A 16,340-nucleotide genomic window follows, 5' to 3' on the forward strand; every position below is an offset into this window, starting at 1 on the left:
AACAGTCGACTCGAGTTATTCCGAACGGTGGCGCCTCTTAACGATGAGCACTTGGGGGCCGACGTCTCACTTGTACGCCCCCCTCCCCCCCCCCCCCCCCCCCTGCGGGTCCGGGGATTAGAATACGGCTGAGGTATTCCTGCCTGTCGTAAGAGGCGACTAGAAGGAGTCTCACACCTTTCGGTCCTTATGTAATGCTCCCCTGTAGGGTACGACCATTTTCCAAAATTTTCCTGAAGAGCGAGCGCCTTACATGATGCATCGTGTCCATCATGCATTTAGATCTTTATCCCACTTTCTCGTCGAGGTATTGCAGTCCCGCTCATTCTCCATCTCTTGGGTGAGGCCACCTTCCTGGGTGAGTTTTCCACGGTGCATTAAGCAATGTTGCTTTATGTGCCTACAATGAATATGGAATTCTTTGCACCTGATGTCCAGCACAGTAGCCAGTCCATTTGGGTGGGGCCGCCATGTACCCTGTTGGTTGTAGCCCCCTGACCACACAGGGATCGCTCTGCTGATGCCTGCCCCATTAAACTCCCCACGTATGCCAAGCAGTAGATGCCCGTCACCCTGGGGCATCGAGACATCTGGAAATGGCCATCCCGACAGGTGGCCTTTCCTACGGCTGGGTGGCGCCTGTGGGGAGGGCTCCTGGTCGGAGTGGGTGGCAAACGCCAGCAGTCTATAAGCGTACCAGGTCTCAGTAGAAGATGTATGTACAGTAGATTTAGGATCATACATTCCTAAATCATTCCCCTCCCTGGCCACACCATGGGAGAAACGCCAGGCTCAGGATGGCAGCGAACCTTATTCACCCTGGTACCTCTTATGTACGAGAGCTGATGGGGACTCCTTTGTCTCGATGAAGCCTCAGTTTTTTGTAGAGCATTTAGGGGACGAGTATGGGGAGGTGGAGGGCTTGTCCAAAATGCGGTCAGGGTCAGTCTTGACTAAAGTCCAGTTACAGGCATAACGCGGCTGTGAAAAGCTGGGGGATGTTTCCGTTACCATTATGCCTCATTAGAGCTTAAATTTCGTCCAGGGTACTATATTCCCCAGGGATCTTCTTTTGCAGTCCGACGACGAGATGCGCGCCAATTTATAGCGACGAATTCACTTCATCTGGCGCTTCCATTGGGGTCTGAGGGATAATTACGTTGCCACCAGTGCCTTTACCTTGGCTTTCGACGGTGAAATATTACCCAAAAAGTTCAAGGTGATGGTCTATCGCTGTGCATCAAGCCATATATCCCTCCCCTGAGTGCTGGAAGTTCGGGCATATGTCTTCCTGCTGTACTTCCAGTATCACTTGTCGAGATTGTGGACCACATCCCAATACTCCATGTGCCCCACCTCCAATCTGTGTCATCTGTGGGGAGCATTATTCCCGTTGCTCACCAGACTGCAGGATTTTACAGCTTGAAAGGAAAATCATGGAGTACAAGACTCTGGACCGACTGACCTGCACTGAGGCTAAAAGGAAATTTGAGCGCCTACATACTGTGGCTGTGACCTCTTATGCCGCCGCTACGAGAACAGTTGTAGCCCCATCAGTTCCATGAGTTCCAGTCGGTTCTCAGAGCCAGAAGACTACGCCAGCCCCCTTGATGGTAGGGGGCACTCCTCTCTCTGTTGCTCCTGCACCACCTATCTCAGGAACACTGTCTCCCCAACCTTCGGGGACACCAGTCCCCACTTCTCAGCTGGAGAAGTGTGGCTGAAGTGCCCAAAAGGAGCTGGTCGTAGGGCTTCACAATCATCCTCCATCCCAGAGACAGAATTAGTGACGCCCTCCCAGCCAGAGAAACCCAAGGATCAGCAAGAGAAATCCAGAAAGAAGACCCCAAAAACCAAGGGAATAGCTGTGGCATCCACACCACCACTACCTACAAGCTCTGCATCTGAGGATGAGGTGAAGATTCTTGTCTCCACTGAGGACGTAGACCCTCAGACACAATTAATATAGACTGCTCAGGCAAATAGTCGGCAGCAGGTGACCCTGAGGCCTCATTGAGTGTTTCATGTCTTCCCAATCTCACGATCACGTCATCCTCCAGTGGAATTGCGGCGGTTTTTTCCACCACCTGGCTGAGCTACAGCGGACCCCTGCCCTTTGCGGCTACAGGGCATATTACAAGAGCTGTAGCGAATATAATAGAGTGTCAGGTGGAGTTTGCGTTTATGTCCTGTACTCGACATGCAGTGAACCTGTGACCCTTCAAACTTCTCTTGATGCAGTTGCTGTCAGAATATGGACGACGCAGGAAATAACTGTCTGCAAAGTATATCTCCCTGCAGATGGGGCGGTACATGTGAAAGTATTGTCTGCATTGATTGATCAACTCCCTAAACCTTTCTTACTTTTGGGAAATTTTAACGCCCATACCCCTTGTGGGGTAGCACCATGCTTACTGTCCGTGGCAGAGGTGTCGGAAATTTACTGTCCCAACTCGACCTCTGCCTCTTAAATACTGGGGATGCCACACATTTCAGTGTGGCTCATAGTAGTTACTCGGCCATTGATTTATCAATCTGCAGCCCAGGACTTCTCCCATCTATGCACTGGAGAGCACATGACGACCTATGTGGTAGCGACCTCTTCCCTGTCACTCCCCCGGCGTCATGCCCATGGACGCCTACTCAGATGGGCTTTAAACAAGGCAGACTGGGTAGCCTTCACCTCTGCTGTCACCGTTGAATCTCCCCTACAAGGTGCCATCTATGTTGTGATTGAGCAGGTCACTGCAACGATCGCTTCTGAAGCGGAAAACACGATCCCTTGTTCTGTAGGGTGACCCCAGCGAAAGACAGTCCCTTGGTGGTCGCAGGAAGTCGCTGAGGCAATTAAAAGAGCGTCGGCGAACTCTACACTGACATAAGCGGCACCCTTCCCTAGAGCACCCGATAGCCTTTAAGCAGCTCTGTGCCTGCGTTCGCCTACTTACGTGTCGACCGTTGGGTGCCATACGTCAAGTTTGGATGAAGATCAGACGTCTTTTTGGGCGCCAGAGCTTAACAGGTGTACCTGGCGTTAATATAAATGCCGTGTTATCTACCGAAGCAAAAGCGATTGCCAAGCCCTTTGCTGACCACTATGCTCGAGCCTCTGCGTCGGAGAAATAACCTCCAGCCTTTCGCACTCTCAAACGGCGGCTGGAAGGGAAGTCCTCTCGTTCACCACACGCCACAGTGAACCCCATAACGCTCCATTTACAGAGTGGGTGCTCCTCAGCGCCCTTGCACATTGCCCGGACATAGCTCCTGGCCCGGATCGAATCCACCGTCAGATGATTAAACATCTCTCTTGTCTGACTACAAGCGACATCTCCTCATCATCTTCAACCGTATCTGGTGTGGTGGCGTCTTTCCATCGCAATGGCGGGAGAGCACCATCATTCCGGTGCTCAAATCCATTCAAAACCCACTTGATGTGGATAGCTACCGGCCCATCAGCCTCACCAACTTTCCTTATAAGTCGCTGGAACGTAGGGTGTGTCGGCGGTTGGGTCGGGTCGTGGAGTCACGTGGCCTACTGGCTCCATGTCAGGGTGGCTTCCACCAGCGTCGCTTTACCACTGATAATCTTGTGTCACTAGAGTCTGCTATCTGAACAGCTTTTGGCAGATGCCAACATCTGGTTGCCATCTTTTTTGACTTACGTAAAGCATACTCCACGACCTGGCCACATACGCTTATCACATTGCGTGAGTGGGGTCTCCGGTGCCTGCTCCCGATTTTTATCCAAAACTTCCTGTCGCTCCGTGCTTTCCGTGTCCAAGTTGGTGCCTCCCATAGCTCCCCCCGTATTCGGGAGAATGGCGTTCTACAGGGCTCTGTATTGTCTCTCTATTTTTAGTAGCTATTAAGGGGTCTAGCAGCAGCTGTAGGGCCGTCGGTCTGACCTCTGTATGTGGATGACTTCTGCATTTCGTACCTTTTTCCTCGAATACTGGTGTTGCTGAGCGGCGCCCCCAGGGAGTCATCCACAAGGCGCAGTCATGGGCTCTAGTTTCTAGTCGCGAAATCATGTGTCATGCACTTCTGTCGGCGTCGCACCGTTCATCCAGAACTTAACCTTCACGACGATCCACTCACAGTAGTGGAGACATATCGATTCTTAGGACTGGTTTTCGACCACCGATTGACTTGGCTACCTCACCTTTGTCAGCTCAAGTGGAAGTGCTGGTAGTACTTCAGTGCCCTCTGCTGCCTGAGCAACACCAACTGGGGTGCAGATCGCTCTACGCTGCTGCAGCTCTACAGAGCCCTTTTTCAATCCCGCCTTGACTATGGGAGTCTGGTTTATGGTTTCGGAGCACTCTCAGCGTTGCGTTTCCTCGACCCGGTGCACCACTGTGGCGTTCGCCTAGCGACGGGAGTTTTTAGAACGAGTCCGGTGTCCAGTGTCCTGGTGGAGACCGGAATCCCTCCATTGCGGATCCGACGTGCACAACTGCACGCCAGTTACGTTGCACACATTCGTAGTTCTCCTGAGCATCCTAATTACCGTCTCCTTTTTCCACCCGTGGCAGTTCATCTCCCGCATCGGCGGCCCAGGTCAGGCCTAACGAGGTTCGCGTGCGATCCCTTCTCTCTGGAGTCCTTCCGTTTAACACCTCTGCCTGAGGTCCATTGACGTAAATCTGTGGTGTACACCTCGGCCGAAGCTTCGTCTTTACCTTCTGCATGGTCCTAAGGACTCCGTTAACCCCGCCGCTCTCCGCTGTCACTTCATCTCGATTCTTGACGTGTTCCGGGGCTCTGAAGTTGTTTACGCCGACGGCTCGATGTCTGATGGCCATCAGCCTATGTCCACAGAGCGCATCTTGAACATAATTCCTCGCCCGCTGGCTGCAGTGTGTTCCCTGCAGGGCTTGTGGCCATATCTCGCGCTCTTCAGAACATCCGTTCCTGTTCTGGTGAGTCGTTTCTTCTCTGTTATGGCTCCCTGAGCAGCCTACAACCTACAGACCAGTAACTATCCTCGCCATCCTTTGGTAGCGGAAGCCAGGAGTCCATCTCGGTCCTGGAACGGTCCAGAGCCTTTTTGTGGACCCCAGGACATGTTGGAATCCCAGGCAAGGAACTTGGTGACAGGCTGGCCAAACAGGCTATGCGGAAACTGCTTCTGGTGATAGGCATCTCTGAAAGTGACCTGCGTTTTGTTTTACTCCGCAAGGTTTTTCGGCTTTGCGACATGGAGTGGCCTAAAGTATGCACAACAAACTGTCTTTAAGGAGACTGCGAATGTGTGGAAGTCTTCCCTGTGGGCTTTTCGGAGGGAATTAGTTGTCCTTTGTCGACTCCGCACTGACCATACGTGGCTCACACATGGTCACCTTCTCCGTCGCGAGGACCCTCCTTGTTATCGCTGTGGCTCCCAAATGACGGTCGTCCACCTCTTGCTGGACTGCCCACTTTTAGCCGCTCTGCGGCGGACCTTTAAGTTTCCCAGCAACCTACCTTCGGTGTTGGGCGACAGTGCCTCAACAGCAGCTTTAGTTTTACGTTTTATTCTTGAGGGTGGGTTTTATCATTTGATCTCAGTTTTAGTACATGTTCTTTGTCTTTCTGTGTCCTCTACCCTATGAGTTTTAGGGTGGAGTTTTTAATGTGCTGCAGAGTGGCTAGTTTCTCCTATTTTTACCAGTCATGGTAATTTGCTTTCTTGTTTTTGATCTCTTCTCCCTGTTTCTTGCGTCTCTCTGTGGTTTTATTGTCCTGTTTTGTCCACTGTAGTGTTCTGTCGTTGTTCTGGTACTTCCTTTCTCCTGTTATTGTGCGGTACGTCTTCTCTGTTTTCTTCTTTCCCTTGGGTAATTGTTCTACTGGGAACAAGGGACCGATGACCTTGTAGTTTAGTCCCTTTCTCCCCCTTTTAAACCAACCAACAATCACTTACACGCGCTAACTGTAGCTAGTCTCTTGGGGCCTCGAAACATACTAATTTACCTCAATTTCCAGTTAATGAAAAGATCAGTAAAGACGCAGCCCAAGGTGCGGGTACACGATATCAGTATTGGCTTTCGACGAAACCGGTTTGACGACCACTGACCTATTATCCATTTCATAATGATTGATCAGCGATTTTGAGCTCATATTCTGGCCACATGGCATGACTAGCATCGACGTGTTATATCTCGCCGTAGTAGTGGAAGTGTCTACTTCTATTTAGTGTATGAATATTACATTTTAGTTGAAAAGGGGACGGCATATATGGCAATATTTAAGAGAAAACGTGCTTTTTGGACTATTTGTTTGGCGAGTGACAAACTTGAGGATTCCTAGTAGTCAGACCTCAATTCGGAGAAAAATTTCCTTTGCAGAGTTAAAAGATACAACCATACTAAAGTTCCAGCCGAAATTCCGTTGCTTTCAAATTAGTCGCCTTGTCCTACTAATGGTGAGCGTAGGTTTATACAGTTCGCCTAATGGTGGTATTTATTAAGAAGACGAAAAGCGCAAATGAAAGCTCTGTTGTTGCCTTTCACAGCTGTTATGTTTTTATGCACTTAAATCTACATAAAGTGCTAATACGACATCGGTTTTGCGTTACTAAGCGCCGCGTGGTCGCGTGTGCCCTGTTGCTGGACCTCTGAACAGTATTTCCACTTTATTGTTCCAGTGTTTACGTCGCGGCTTCCCGTCATTTAGGAAACAATCGTGCTCCCATTTACTGTTGTGTATTCGTGTGAGACGGTGCTCCTCACACAGTTACTTGCCTTGTACTTGTGTGAAATCGTGCATCATTTACGGGGTTGTGAAAAAGTCTGTGATGGTCAGTGCGCTTGCTTACTTTGAGGCAGACAAAGGACGGGGAGCGAGCATTTCCGTATCGCAGCCAGTAAAGAGAACTTCTGAATGTCTCGGTATTAGCGGAAGTACACTGAAGCGAATTCGGAGAGAATATGGAGAAACTTCATGTCTTGTATTGCCAAAAAAGAGTTCAGGCAGGTGCCAGAAGTTTCTATCGGACGAGTCTACTCAGGGAGTCATAAGGAGAAAAATTCACGACTTCTATGTGGAAAAGCAGTATCCCACAGTGGCAGCCATGTTGGAAAAGTTAAAGACTGAAGTGGAAGATTTTTCTGATTTGAGTGAAACAACCCTTTGGCGTGCTATTAAAAATTTGGGCTTCAGCTACAGAATGTAAAAAAAAAAAAAAAAATTGCCGATGGAAAATAATCAAGTAGCAGGAAAAAGAGTCGAGTTCTTGCTTGAAATAAGACACTTCAGGAACATTGGATGAACTGTTAATTACACTGATTACAGATCCATACCAGAAAGTTTGTTTGGCAGGTACAAAAAAGCCTTACGTATCAGAAAATGTATACGATTATCACAGAGGAAGTGTTCAAGAGCGGAATGGCTGGAAAGGAGGCATTCAAACACCGTATGGTTGTGGGAAAAGGATTATAATATGCTACATCGGGAACGACAATGGGTTCGTGTAAAATGTTGGCTTATGTTTTATTGGGGAAAAAGAAGCTGCATATTATCGTTCCGAAAAGGAAACAGACATAACGAAGACTGGTTTAGGAGAGTTCTCGAAAAATGCCAAACAGTGCTGCGATTGTTTGATATCAGACTCCATATCGCACGATGATAAATCCAGTATCACGAAATCCATCTACGAAATGAAGAAAGCTTTCTATTATCGATTGGATGGAAAACAGTAATGTACAGCTTCCATGTAATGCCAAGTCATATGAGGAATTTATTAAAGCTGGCCCTTCAGGGCGCAGGAACATCTTTTGGAAAGTATATTGCTTGCTATCAGTGGACAAGGAAATTAAACTTCCGTAGTTGGCTATAGCGCACTGTGAATTGAACACCATTGAACTTATCTGGCAGCAAAGGACAAAAGAAATTTTAAAGTAAATGATCATTTACAGTTGAGTCCATCTGTTCTGGAAAGTGATCTCCAAAGTGTGTGGAGGAATTCAATGAGTCATGTGCACAGATTTGAAAACAGTTAGGCACAAAGAGCCCCCTGTCTTGACACAGCACCAGAACCGCTGCTGGTCCAAGTAGACGACTGCAATAGCAGCAGCGAGACCTCGGCCAGTATCGAAAGGGATTTAGGAGGGTTTTATTTCAGTCATTATTCTTTACTGCAAAATTTATTCGAGCGAAGCGACTTCTCTATTTACTGTTGAAATGTGCTATGCAACTGTTCATTTCTTGTGAGCTGCTTGCCTATCGAGCATTTATTTTCAATTTCCTGTATTATTTCCTTCTACTAGCAACAAAACCTGAACGCGGCATGCTGCACAGGAATGCAACTACAGAAGTTGCCGTTGTTCGCTGGTGGACAGCCGCTTATGGCGGGTAGCGTAGCGCTGGAGTGACAGACAACTACGCTCTACCGCAGCCACGCATATATTGCAGCTACTGACGCAACTACTTTACAGACTCTTATCAAACACACACGAGGAGTATTCCTTAGTAAAGGTACATGATGTAACCAACAAAAGTTTGAGCGTAACACAAGTGCCTTCTCCATCGCAACAGCTACGACGGTAAGCTCAATTGCAGAGTACTGCGTTTGACACTATAGCGATGAAATTAGAAATCAGAAAATAGCGAAAATCCTTCTGTAAATAGAGCAAGGTTATACCTATAAAGAGCGAAAAGGAAATTATTTTCCTAAATACGGTCTCATTTTTATGTGTCCTTAAAGTTGACACTCGCCGAAAAAAGATAGAAAAACCACGGTTTCTCTTAAATATTACCGCATATGTCACCCCCATTTCCACTAAGGTGTGATGTTCATACACTAAATAAAAGTACGAAGTGCCATAATTCCGGCAAGGTGTATCAATGTTCGTTGCTTGACTGGTTGATTTAGGGAAGGAGACCAAACAGCGAGGTAATCGGTCCATCGGGTTAGGGACGGATGGGCAAGGAAGTCGGCTGTGCCCTTTGAAAGGAACTATCCCGGCACTTGCCCTAAGCTATTTAGGGAAATCACGGAAAACCTAAATCAGGGTGGTCGGACGCAGGATTGAACAGTCGTCCTCCCGAATGCGAGTCCAGTGTGCTAACCACTGCGCCACCTCCCTCGTAATGCAGTACGACCAGACTATGAGATCAAAGTCCCCTCCCCCCTCTCCCTCGATTTCTTAAACAATCATGAAATTTACTCAATTTACTGTATGCATACAAATAGCAAAAGTTATTAGGTAGCGTTACATTATTTTTTGTTTCACGTTTTGCTTCTAAAACTTCCTCTTTTATTACATTTCCATTGAATAACTTTTCTGTGTATAGAGTTAGTACTGTTTTTGGTTTTGTGATATTTTTCCTTGCGTTTGTTTTTAGAAGGCTTTCAGTCTTCTTGTGATGTCTGGGTTTGTTGATTTCTTTCCTCATTGTGTATGATTTCTGTTTGACAATTAACGTCAACAAATAAATCATTTTGCGTTACTAGCATACAAATTTTTATAGTATACGAATTATGAGAGAAGGTTGACAACCTGAACTATTCAAATTCTGCAGTGGAATCTTTACTATACACACATGAAAAAAGTTTTGCATCACTCTGGTTCCCAGAACTCCTGAAGATTGACGTTGACTGTGCATACTGTATCACAGACACAGTCCATTTAACTGTTCAGAGATGTCACTAAACCCGCCCAAAGATGTAAACAACCGTGCATGAGCAGCGCCTATTAGACGGAGGGGGCCCGACAGCCGATCAGTTGCAGACATTCCACCAGGAAGGAGGTACACGGCTCGTGTTGTCTGTAGTTGAACCATGCCTAGACAGCCAATACCGCGGTTCCATCGCTTCCGCATTGTTACTTTGTGCCACGAGGGGTTCTCAACAACGGAGGTGCCCAGCCGTCTTGTAGTGAGCCAAAGCGATGTTATTCGGTCATGGAGGAGAAACAGAGAGACAGGAACAGTCGATGACATGCCTCGCTCAGGCCGCCCAAGGGCTACTACTGCATTGGATGACCACTACCTGTGGATTATGGCTCGGAGGAACCCTGACAGCAACGCCACCATGTTGAATAATGCTTTCAGTGCAGCCACAGGAAGTCGTGTTACGGCTCAAACTATGCGCAATAGCCTGCATGATGCACAACTTCACTCCCAACGTCCATGGCGATGACCATCTTTGCAACCACGACATCATGCAGCGCGGTACAGATGGGCCCAACAACATGCCGAATGGACCGCTCAGGATTGGCATTACGTTCTCTTCACCGATGAGTGCCGCATATGCCTTCAACCAGGCAATCGTCGGAGACGTGTTTGGAGGCAACCTGGTTAGGCTGAACGCCTTAGACACACTGTCCAGAGAGTGCAGCAAGGTGGATGTTCCCTGCTGTTTTGGGGTGGCATCATGTGGGGCCGACGTACGCCGCTGGTGGTCATGGAAGGCGCCGTAACGGCTGTACGATAAGTGAATGCCATCCCCCGACCGATAGCGCAACCATATCGGCAGCATACTGGCGGGGCATTCGTCTTCATGGACGACAATTCGCATCCCCATCGTGCACTTCTTGTGAATGACTTCCTTCAGGACAACGACATCGCTCGACTAGAGTGGCCAGTATGTTCTCCAGACATGAACGCTATCGAACATGCCTGGGATAGATAGAAAAGGGCTGTTTATGGAAGACGTTACCCACCAATCACTCTGAGGGATCTACGCCAAATCGCCGTTTAGGAGTAGGAGAATCTGCACCAACAGTGCCTTTACGCACTTGGGGATAGTATGCCACGATGAATACAGGCTTGCATCAATGCAAGCGGACGTGGTACTGGGTATTACGTGGTGCCAGTGTGTACAGAAGTCTCGATCAACACCCCTGAAGGTCTCGCTGTATGGTGGTACAAAATGCAATGTTTGGTTTCCGTGAGCAATGCAAAGGATGGAAATGATGTTTACGTTGTCTCTATTCCAATTTTCGGTACGGGTTCCGGAACTCTCAGAACCGAGGTGATGTGTAGTTTGATTTTTCTAGGACGATTTTTCACTTCTACATCTACATCTACATTTATACTCCGCAAGCCACCCAACGGTGTGTGGCGGAGGGCACTTTACGTGCCACTGTCATTACCTCCCTTTCCTGTTCCAGTCGCGTATGGTTCGCGGGAAGAACGACTGTCTGAAAGCCTCCGTGCGCGCTCTAATCTCTCTAATTTTACATTCGTGATCTCCTCGGGAGGTATAAGTAGGGGGAAGCAATATATTCGATACCTCATCCAGAAACGCACCCTCTCGAAACCTGGCGAGCAATCTACACCGCGATGCAGAGCGCCTCTCTTGCAGAGTCTGCCACTTGAGTTTATTAAACATCTCCGTAACGCTATCACGGTTACCAAATAACCCTGTGACGAAACGCGCCGCTCTTCTTTGGATCTTCTCTATCTCCTCCGTCAAACCGATCTGGTACGGATCCCACACTGATGAGCAATACTCAAGTATAGGTCGAACGAGTGTTTTGTAAGCCACTTCCTTTGTTGATGGACTACATTTTCTAAGCACTCTCCCAATGAATCTCTTACCAACAATTAATTTTATATGATCATTCCACTTCAAATCGTTCCGCACGCATACTCCCAGATATTTTACAGAAGTAACTGCTACCAGTGTTTGTTCCGCTACCATATAATCATACAATAAAGGATCCTTCTTTCTATGTATTCGCAGTACATTACATTTGTCTATGTTAAGGGACAGTTGCCACTCCCTGCACCAAGTGCCTATCCGCTGCAGATATTCCTGCATTTCGCTACAATTTTCTAATAGTGCAACTTCTATGTATACTACAGCATCATCCGCGAAAAGCCGCATGGAACCCTTAATGAATTGTTGCACGTATACATAGCATATACTGTATTGTCTATGGCTGAATATTTCCCCAACAAGGATGTTACGTTAGTCGTACTGTCACCAAAGCAATCAAAAACCGGCAATCCATTAATGTATTTTTTTTGTAGACAGCACGAGCTCTATACCAGTCGTCCTGTTGATATTCTAGGTTTTCAAACTGACAGACAGCAGTTACCAACATTACGTTCATAGTTTGGAGGTCCTTATTTAACGTGTAAAAGAAATCGCAGACGTTTAATATAAGGCAACGCAGATAAAAACACATTATGGTTATAATATGGCTTACAATTTTACCATTAAGAATTTGATTGGAAGACTGTCATACAAAATGAGACCTGAATAAAGGGAATCGAGGGAAATGCACCTTGATGGGTAGTTTAAAACAATCACTTCATGTTTAGGCCTCGGACTTCAGAGTAAAACTTAGTTTTTTGTATGAGTGCGTTTTAGCAGTAGCACGAAACTGGTTGCTAGAATTTAAAATGATGTTTCTGCCCGGGATCGAACCGCGGACCTTGCGCGTGTGAGGCGCACGTGATAACCACTACACTACGGAAACACACGTTGAGCGTTTGTTGAGGCAACGTAATGCATTTGTGCATCCAGCGCTTTCTGTCTGTCTGCTCCACAGCGGTTTGAACCAGTTTCCGCCGTTTGTGGTCTCTCTCTCTCTCTCTCTCTCTCTCTCTCTCTCTCTCTCTCTCTCTGTGACTGTCACCTCTCACCTCCGTAACATGCCTTTTCCACGTCTCTTTTCTACTGCTGCGTAGGTGGATTGATAGCCAACAGAGGTGCGTTCGTTCCGCATCGTGTAAGTTAAGCTGTTATAATAAATGAAAAAACAGAAAACAACCTGGAGCACAATTTATTTTATTACTGACTACCATCTTCAGTCTGTCCCTGAAGTTGATATTCAACTTTAAGTTTCAGTAGGAAAAAGAGGTCACAAATAAAATGAAAATGCCCTGAAAACCTGCGTATACTTGGTGCCGGAAGCTGCAATTTGTCGACAGTGCTATGAGTGGCATAAAGCTAACGTAAAAATTCAGAGAGCGTACTGGGGAAAAATTGTACAGTAGGCAATAAAAGGAACAGTGAGCCAGACGGTATTCCTTCCGTCAATTATATCAACCGATAACACGTAACCCAAGCAATGGCGTTAATAAACATAGTCGTGGCATCTACATTGTCTCTCGCAGTAAGCTACAAACGGAGGAAATCGCATCGAAGACGTACCGGCAAAGTTTAATTCGGACGATGCAGCGTTCCCAGAAGATTTTGCAGTACATCCTGTACACAAATAGAAGCGTCTTTGAAATACCTTTAATGAATTGTTGCACATTTGCATAGCATATACTGTATTGTCTATGGCTGAATATTTCCTCAACAAGGATGTTACGTTAGTCGTACTGTCACCAAAGCAATCAAAAACCGGCAATCCATTAATGTATTTTTTTTTTTTGTAGACAACACGAGCTCTATACCAGTCGTCCTGTTGATTTTCTAGGTTTTCAAACTGACAGACAGCAGTTACCAACATTACGCGAGCGATATTTCATCACGTTGCTGCAATTAAATAATTTTATGAAAAATTAGTCACAATAATTAAAATAGGTAAAGAAATTTGCCGAGTAATAGGACAAATCTAAGGCCTTAGACAAGGCTACTGTGTACAGACTACCCTGTTTAATATAGTGAAGCGTCAAAGAAACTGGTATAGGGATGCCTATCCAAATGCAGAGATATGTAAACACGCAGAATACGGCGCTACGGTCGGCAACACCTATACAACACAACAAGTGTCTGGCGCAGTTGTTACGTCGGTTACTGCTGTTATAATGGCAGGTTATCAAGATTTATGGGCGTTTCAACGTGGTGTTATAGTTGGCGCACGAGTGATGGGACACAGCATCTCCGAGGTAGCGATGAAGTGGGGATTTCCTCGTAAGACCATTTCACGAGTGAATATCAGGAATCCGGTAAAACATCAAATTTCCTACATAGCTGCGGCCGGAAAAAGATCCTGCAAGAACAGGACCAACGACTACCGAAGACACTAGTTCAATGTGACAGAAGTGCAACCCTTCCGCAAATTGCTGCAAATTTCAGTGCTGGTCCATGAACAAGTGTCGGCGTGCGAACTATTCAACGAGACATCATCGATATGGGCTTTCGGAGTCGAAGGCCCACTCGTGTACCCTTCATGACTGCACTACACAAAGCTTTACGCCTCGTCTGGGCCCGTCAACAGCAATATTGGAGTTTTGATGACTGGAAACATGTTGCCTGGTCGGACGAGTCTCGTTTCAAATTGTATCGAGAGGATGGACGCGTACGGGTTTGGAGACAACGTCGTGAATACATAGACCCTGCATGTCAGCAGCGGACTGTTGAAGCTGGCGGAAGCTCTGTTATGGTGTGAGGCGTGTGCAGTTGGAGTGATATGGGACCCCTGATACGTCTAGGTATGACTCTGACAGGTGACATGTACATAAGCATCGTCTCTGATGACCTGCATCCATTATTGTGCATTCCGACGGACTTGGGAAATTCCAGCAGGACAACGTGACACCCAACACGTCCGCAATTGCTACAGAGTGGCTTGAGGAACACTGTTCTAACACTTCCGGTAGCCACCAGACTCTCCAGACATGAACGTTATTGAGCATATCTGGGATGTCTTTGCAACGTGCTTTTCAGAAAAGATCTCCACGCCCTCGTACTGTTACGGATTTATGGACAGCCGTGCAGGATTCATGGTGACAATTCCTTCCAGCACTACTTCAGACATTAGCCGAGTTCATGCCACGTCGTGCTGCGGCACTTCTACTTGCTCGAGGCGGCCCTACACGATATCAGGCAGGTGTCCCAGTTTCTCTGTCTCTTCAGTGTATTATCCAAATAACGTTGTTGAAGAATGGATTGCAATGCCTGGAGGTATGGCCCAAGACACAGAACTATCGGCGTTACTATTCGCTAGTGATATAATTATCTTGGATGCAGATGACTATTATACAGAGAACATGATGAAAACAATCTTAGGAACATACGATAAGCGTGGCATAACATGTAATTTTTCTAAAACAGAAAGATCTCCCTATCTGAACTAAACTACATAACATTATCCTAGACGGGAATACTACTGAGACGTGTCAAAGGTATAAATAGCTGATACTTAAAATTTCAGATCAGAGTTGTAGTGAACAAGGAATAAGACAGAAAACAACACAAGTTAAACAAGCAATTAATAAACCGAATTCCATCCATTAGTCACACAAAACTAAGAAAAAGGTGATCCGAATCAGTGATGCAAAACATTTGTCTCTATGGAGCGGCATCATCGGAAATGACAAAATAAGAGCCGGCCGAAGTGGCCGTGCGGTTAAAGGCGCTGCAGTCTGGAACCGCAAGACCGCTACGGTCGCAGGTTCGAATCCTGCCTCGGGCATGGATGTTTGTGATGTCCTTAGGTTAGTTAGGTTTAACTAGTTCTAAGTTCTAGGGGACTAATGACCTCAGCAGTTGAGTCCCATAGTGCTCAGAGCCATTTGAACCATTTGAACAAAATAAGATAGGAGGCGACTTGGATCGGTCAAAATGGGTTTTCTGAGAAGTAGTTGTAGAGTTTCGAACCAAGAGAAGAACCCAAATAAAGAAATCAAGACGTGAATCAAAAGCCGCTCATACATCACCGAAGAAGTGCAAAAATTGGCGTTTTAAATAGTAGTGGTGCGTCATGGTATGGGAATGGCATTAGGGTATGAGCGATGACGGAAACATGTATTATGTTGGCACAGGGTGAACTAGAACTCCACGGAAAAACCTACAGTGCTGATGTTATTGACCAAAACACCGGAAACAGTGTCTGCTAAACGTGGTCTCTAAAACCCAAACCGTAAGACCTATGAGCACTTCTTCGGTAGAAGAGATGTTTCACGGTAACGAAGATGAATCATTGCTCATGGCTCTCCAGGTGTGCCTTTTAGAGCACTTGTTTACTTGTCTTGGTCCATACTACAACCTTTGAAAGTTAGCAGGTGGAGTTCTGGTTTACCACGCATATTACGGGACTCTGTTTTGATGGAAATGTTGTGAGGTAATAAGGCGAAATATTTCAGCTTTTGCCAAAAGCGTAAGGGCACCGACTTGTGACCTGAGTGGAGGGTATCTTGCTTCACATCACCCACTCAGCACGATTCGTCTCATCTGCAGAAGCTGGACAGTGATGTCGTTGGTGACGTCCTCAGTCAGAATCTGTACTGTGAAAGCCTCTTCATCTCTTGTCGCACCCTACAACTCTTTGATCCTGATTACTCTGTTCAAGCTTTGGTCCGCCTATCTAATTTCTACCCCTCTCCCCACCTCCCCACCTCCCCTCCTTCCATCCCCCCCTTCACACACACACACACACACACACACACACACACACACACACACACACACACACACACACTCACACACACACGCACTTTTTCCTCCGTTACCA

General features: G+C 46.8%; 1 non-coding gene across 1 annotated transcript; it reads right to left on the reverse strand.

Annotated features, from left to right (window-relative positions):
• Positions 1–12,340: 12,340 nt before the first annotated feature.
• Trnav-cac lies at positions 12,341–12,413 on the reverse strand. Its single transcript has one exon. It is a non-coding gene; the product is annotated as a tRNA-Val (tRNA).
• Positions 12,414–16,340: the final 3,927 nt, after the last annotated feature.

This window comes from Schistocerca americana, chromosome 9 (genome assembly GCF_021461395.2).
Source record: "Schistocerca americana isolate TAMUIC-IGC-003095 chromosome 9, iqSchAmer2.1, whole genome shotgun sequence".
Classification (NCBI taxonomy): domain Eukaryota; kingdom Metazoa; phylum Arthropoda; class Insecta; order Orthoptera; family Acrididae; genus Schistocerca; species Schistocerca americana.